General features: G+C 33.8%; 1 protein-coding gene across 1 annotated transcript in view; it reads right to left on the bottom strand.

Annotated features, from left to right (window-relative positions):
- HTR2C (5-hydroxytryptamine receptor 2C) overlaps nt 1-7,229 on the bottom strand; it is a 305,993-nt gene that overhangs the window by 112,071 nt on the left and 186,693 nt on the right. The gene's annotated exons all lie outside the window — the stretch shown is intronic.

The following is a 7,229-nucleotide window of genomic DNA, read 5'->3' as shown; positions in this document are numbered from 1 at the left end:
ATATATATATATATACACATATATAAATATATATATATATATATATATATATATATATATACGTTTTCAGTTTAATCATTCAATTAATCATATGAAAACAAATGTCTGAACTCTTCTTTTTTCTTTCATTATTTATTTACAATCTCTCTTATTTTAAATCCATAGCAGGGAAGGAAACCTATGATGAGCATTACACTGAAATAATAGAAATTTTATGTAGGAGAAGTATGGCTGATCATCGTTATCCCATAAATAGATTTCAGTTATTAAATAAGCTATGGACAGAGTATGATGATGAAAAAGTAAGCCTTATAGCTTGTGCCTAGAAGATGGGTTTTGTTGCATGCTATAAAATGTAATATATGGCTGATGTACTGCAGTGTTGTGCATGCCTTAGGTAAAACATGTAGTGCTGTCAATTAATTCTGCAGTATATATCATCAATGCTGTGTGGATGTCAGGAAATGCACATAAACCAGGCCAGCCAATTGGTGCAGGTATCTTAATAATATTAGGATACTATATTTATACTATATCTTAAGAAAATTTCTTCTTGAAGCTCAGAGTAAAGGGGTTCTCCTAAACAAGATGCTGCTCTAAAAATCCTGGGTGCTGCTCTATCCCATAATGCAAAATAGGAGTAGCAGTACCAACGGTATTCAGCACTGGGCAGTGAGATGGTATTAGGATTTACAGGTAGTACTGGAAATAAGGACATCTGTCATACGGACGACTCCTAGAAACAAACGGGGGTTCCCTGCTCACTTGTGTGCAGGATGGAGGCTTGATGGGGGAAGGGGATGGTTTGCATGGCTTGCATAGGAAATCTATTGCTATGTCTAAGCTTCATATTTTTTTTTATTTGCTTTGTTTGTAATTAACTTACAGTGTAATTAACTTACAGTGAGGATTTTATATATTAACTGACACCACACTGCCTAATAATATGTTGATTCAAACATCTTTCCTAATTGTCCCTATCTTGTATGTACCCAGGCACTACCTGTACTTTAAAATAATATTACTAAGAAGCATTTTCCATGGCTTATGTTGTTAGTTTTTTTCATTTTTTGGCACCATAGGCTCACTTTATGTAATAACACAAATGTAGCAGCAAATAAAATCTGTTATCGTTCTTCGACTATATGACCGCTTTAACCATCTTTCTGTCTTTGGATCAGCTTTTGTAAAGATGTACAGATTTTAAAAGAAAGAAAGGTAATCGCTTATTGATTTTTCACTGGCAACCAGACAATGGTGAAGAACAATGAAAAGGTACAAAATTCTAAAATTTTAAAAGCTTTTTGGAAGAACATACAGCTTGATCTTCTTACGTACCAGGAGAAACACTTACGCACATAATCATTGCAACACTTAACCAAGGTCAAGCAACAAAATGTTTCATTTCAGAATGTGAACATTGCAAAATGCACAGTAACTATGTGTTCTATAGACATAAAAAGATCTTTTAAACTGGACTGCAGTGGATGAGAAGCCTAATATATATATAAAATAAGTTTTTAAAAAAAGTTGTTCTTATGAATAATGTATAAGTATATGATAATATATGGTATAGGTATTTATCTATTATTAGGGATGAGAATTAATTGGACACTGGTGTCAATTAGAAAATGAAAAATGTATGAATAAAAGCTGATTTACATATTTTCTAATTGAATCCGATGTAAAAAGGTGACCTCCTCATCAACCTATAGGGGACAGAACCTACCTGAAAAGACCATCTGCCCTTCCCCTTCCCACCATGCCATTCTCCCACTCCATCCCCCTTCCCCCCTACGGTTATCACTTTTATCTGATCCTTATTCAATAATATGTCCTTATGCTGAATATACACAAACACATTTGTAATCTCAAAATTGTACAGTGATTTCTCTGTAATACCCACTTCTTTGTTCAACACACAAATTAGTATTTTTAGTTCTTCAGTAACATCCCTTGATAATGCTTTCATATTGTATTGACATGTAATGGTGAAACTCAATAAAATTTATTAAAAAATGTTAACATTTTTGGGTGAAATTTGATTGAATCTTATAAATACCCCCTACGGAGTAGAGAAAAAAATATGTGTGTTTTTCCTTCCTTTAGAGAGTGACATAAGAGCATGTATAGTATAACTGTACACTGATTTATAGCCCATCACACTCCTAAAAAACTTAAGTTTTTTCCCCTATTTGATTTCATTACACATACTGTACCCAAACTGTACAAATTTTTTACATTGGAATCAATAAGAAAATGAGTTTTAATCATATGTTTTACATTTTGCTAAATTATTTTATTGTGAAAAATATGTAAACTTGGTATAAAAATTGAATAAAAACATTTTTTAATATACCCCTTAGTTTTTTATTGACTTGACGTATGTATGAAAGCTCTGTGACTTTGTATTAGATTTCTAATTGTGATTCAATGTTCCTTTCACAAAATATGTGGATTTCCAACTTTATTATTATAAACTTAAATATATACTTTATTATACATGAATCACGCATTTTTTTATTTATTCACTAATTTGAAACTTTTTACAAGCTTAGAATATTTCTTCCTTTAGAAAAGGGTTACCATTTTTAGAAGATCACCACCTTTAATTTTACAGGATGACGATTGTCTGACCGCCACTTTGTAGTTTACTATAAAACGAAGGTGGAAAAGACCATAAGCCACAAGTTCAGTAGTATTTTTTCCAACACCCTGATTACCAATTTTCACTTTTCAATAGTAACACTTGTTTTTGTAACCTCAAAGTCCATGGTTACTTATTGAACTTTTAAAAATGGCGACTGTTCCTAAGAAAGTGCTTATCAGTTTAATATGTTTAAGTGTAAGGGGCTTCTAATTGCCAATTCAGGTTAATTAAAATAATGCAATCAACCACTTATCACCACTGTAAGAAAACTGATTGCCCCTGGCATTATAATAGTGGTCATTAGGGGGAAAAAGGTGAACAAAGAAGTCACAATTCGATATCTAATTTCTCTATAAATTGTTTTCAAAATTTTTCTTATGGTTGTGTCTTTATAGTGCACATCCAGTGGCCATAATAGGTATTGCACCATTGTGAACTGATACAGAAAATAACTTCCATCAGTCAACTGTCATTCGACAAGCACCTGATTTATACTGTGCTTGATACTTGATTTATACTGTGCTTGATACTTGATTTATACTGTGCTTCTGATCGCCCCCCCTGTGTTTCTAAATGTGATCCATTTATTTATACCAGTCATATAAACTAGTTTTCCCATAGATATTTTACATTCTTTTGGTGTCCAAATGCCTAGCTGTAGTTTACACCCATTTGTTTGATGATTAATTCTGTAGTTAAATTTTTCTTTTCTCAAGGGCAATTTGACATATCATGTTGTAGAACAGCTGTGCGTGCATAATGAAACAGCGCTGGGGCCTATGACCAGATTGGCATCACTAATATTACTCCCTGACATTTTCCTATTATGAATAAATGACAGTCTCTTTCACATGCATTTTCAACAGTAAGCTTTGCACCTTAAGGCAGACATCTTATTTCCCATATGGTCCCAAAGTCTAATAGTGGGTAATGGGATATTTTCAAAGGGAAATGTAATGACAGATTTAAAATATGCATGTCATTTAATGAGATCATCACTCTGTGCTTTAATTAACCATCATTTGTTATCCAGTATACCTTACATCCAATTAAATAATTGAGTACATGAATTTATTGTGCAAGGTTGACATTATAGTGCCCAAGTTAGAGTAACATTACCTTTAGAAATTATAAAACGTGTAGCTTGTACACAGGAGTAAATACTTTGATGTAGTAAGAAATTGAACTTGCTGAATTGTGTCTGTGAAGGTTCTAATTTTTTCAGGCCATTGTATATCTAGCGGTAATTAGTTACATTCAACTGGATTTGCTTTTGTAACGCTGAAGATGTTTCCCAGTTTTTCAAGCTGCTTCATGAATTCTTATAGCAGTTTGCAAAGCTGTGGAAAGTCTGCAACTTTACAACAACAAGTCTAGTTGAATGAGACTAACTACTACCAGTTAAGGTGTTGAATTAGCTTTTTGGATTTGTTTAAGGGTTTTGGTAAAGCAGACAAAAACTCAGAATTTTCTGGGTTTTAAGTGTTTTTAAAGGCTTTTTTAACCAAGGTTTGTGGCAGAGAAAGAGTAGTATAGGAAATAATGCAATAAACACTCAAAAAAGAGCATTAAGAAATACTCATAAATGATTAAAACACATCCAACAAACATCCCTAAAAGACCAATAAGCTTGAAAACGCCTAAAAATGCTCATAAATATACCACTGGCATTAAAGCCAAGTTTATGGGTGTTTGTTGGGCATTTATCTCATCCCCCTGTCATTCTGCTATCTCCTCCTATTATCATACATCCTGTAAGTACAATGAGCAAGTTGTCTTCTAGTTCTGATTCCTAATCTGCATTTTTTAAAAGCCTTGTTTTTTTAATTTTAGGATGAATTAGGAAATCTAGATCTGCATTTATTTGTATCAGATTGACACATAGTTGCTGATTTAAAAAAAATTATCTTCATGTCTCTAAACGTAAAACCACATCAATCATGTCACTAGGTAATCTAATCCAGGATGAATCATGAAGAAAGATGACCTGCCAATGTTTACCCTATAGCTGAACATCAAACAACATCATTGTTCAGGAGCAAATTCCCGATAGTGGTAATGGTGGATCATGCCAGCACAACATGCACCGGTATGCTTACTTTAATCTTCCCCAGAGGACAAATGATGACAGGGAGAATGTGAAAGTACAACTGGGAGACATTTTTCTCCATAAAACAGAAGATTCTTCAAACAGGACTTTCCTAGCCAATCACCAGGTAGTTGTATACTTTAAAAAATTTCAAACCACATAAAAATAGTAATAAAATGTGATGCTGTTATTGTTTTCCATGTTTGTTAATCTTTCTTCTCATTAAAATAGAATTGGACAGCTTTGTTAGAACAGGGCTGTCTATACCTTCCTGGTATCATGAAACATGAACATTCTTGGTAGCCTAGTGTGATAGAACACCCAGAAATTTGCTTAAATCATTATTTCCTGCACATTGATCTGTACATCAACAATTATATTTTGAGAAACAGCAGAAACACAGGAAAACAACTTGCTATGAACTATGATTTTATACCTTTCTTGTGTTTGCAGAGTTACATTTATGCTCCCATATGCGTTGAACTTTTCAATCCTATGCTACATTATTTTCTTGACATGCACCTGAATTTCCAGTGAGTAATTTCAGCTGGACTAATTGAATCTGTTCACCAGGGACCCCGCAAGAAGCTGGATGTTGAGCTAATATTAAGAACTTTATTCCGAGTGACAAAATACGTTATATTGTTTTTACTGTGCTTGTGTAGCTGTGTGATATGTAATGACCATTCTTTACACAGTGTATTATTCTTTTCAACTTTTTCTTTTTTGGAATTCACATCCAGATTTTTCCTAAATATATTTCCTCAATGTTAACAATACTTATATTTACTTAAAATAAAAGCTAGGATAAAAGGAAAGAATAGATAAAAGGTGCCAATCAGATTCCTGCAGTCACTTGAATGTCAGCTATTCACAATGGCATTTCTTTTGATCTGTTGATGGATCTCTTCATCAAGCATTGACAAGCATTTCTGTTATAGAGAAAATTATAGTCATAGCTATGTTCCTGTCCACTTTGGAGTTTCACTTTTCTGTCTATATCATTTTAGCTTTCATAATTTTTCTAATTACAACTAAATCACAATGAAAGGAGGGACAGAGAGGGGGGTAAGCACCATTTAGTAGGTCTACAATACAAAAACTGATCTCTTTTAGGTTGAATACTTGAGTATAAACTGAGATGTTTTGCTCTCAAAATACTATTTGAAAAAAAATAGTGATATATACCAATAGATGGCGTTGTGTCCTCATGTAACATGTGTAACAAACTCCTGCTGTAAAGCTGCGTACACACTTCCAATTTTTATAGTTGGTAAACAAACGACGAACGATCCTGCACGATATCTGCGAAGATATTGTACACACGATAGATGCGATCGTTTGAACGATACAGGAAGTGACGTGCACCACAGGAAGTGAGCGAACGTTCGTTCATCGGCATGCTCAGACCATGGACGATCACTGAACGACCGTACACACGATAGATGGTCAACGATCGTCGTCCAATCCGATCCGCCGGTCCGGTCGTTCATTTCCAACGACTATCCTCGTTCGTGGGCGTCGTTGGTTACTTTTTTTACGAACGATTTTGGCCAATCGGTCGTTCGTCGTTCGTTCGTGGTTCATTTCCAACGATAAAAATTGGAAGTGTGTACGCAGCTTAAGAGACGTGAGTTTGCTACATACAAAAAGACACAGCATCATCTAATAGTAGCACAAAAGACCATTTAAGAGCAATTATTTAATCAAAACCAATTCTAAATTACAAAATAATTTAACCCGTAAAAAGAGGTATACAGAATTAAACTGTGTAATTTTACATTTTTCTCCCTTTTAGCTCATTTTTTTTAAAATAACACACATTGAATATATTTATTTAATTGGTATTTCTAATCATTTCTGTTTAGAAAGGGGATAATAGTTATTGTTTTTATAAATGTACTATTTGATGGAATCCTTAGAGCTTCATTCCAGCTCCACCTCCCTTTTTAAAATAGAGTAGAACAAATTTAAACTTGATATTTCTGCTCCCCATGATATATATATCTGTATTCAGCATGGTTGGCTCAGTTGTTAGCACTCATATTTGCAGTCCTAGGTCACAGGTTTGTATCCTGACCAGGACTTTATCTGCAAGGAGTTTATTCCTGTGTCTGTGTGGGTTTCTTCCGGGTACTTCAGTTTCCTCCCACATCCCAAAAAAACTTGCATCTAGGTCAATCGGCTTTCCATTAAAAATTGTCCTTAGACTATGATAATGACGTATGACTATGATAGGGACAACAAATTGTGAACATTTATATATATTAGAGTGCATGTATTTGTACTCATACAGTTAACGGTTTTAAAAGAGGAATGCCATTTTTATTGTGGTATTTGTAGCCACAACCACTTTGTGTCATGTACAAAAATGGAAACCAACAAGCTGTAAATTGAAGTATTTGCATTTGTTCCTTTCTGAGCCAAATAAAATAGACCCCCATCCCCACCACATTCAAAATTCTGAATTTATGGACCAGTTCAATCATA

Source organism: Pyxicephalus adspersus, chromosome Z (genome assembly GCF_032062135.1).
Source record: "Pyxicephalus adspersus chromosome Z, UCB_Pads_2.0, whole genome shotgun sequence".
Taxonomy (NCBI): domain Eukaryota; kingdom Metazoa; phylum Chordata; class Amphibia; order Anura; family Pyxicephalidae; genus Pyxicephalus; species Pyxicephalus adspersus.
The sequence above is the reverse complement of the archived record's forward strand: the minus strand, read 5'-3'. Positions and strand labels throughout refer to the sequence as shown.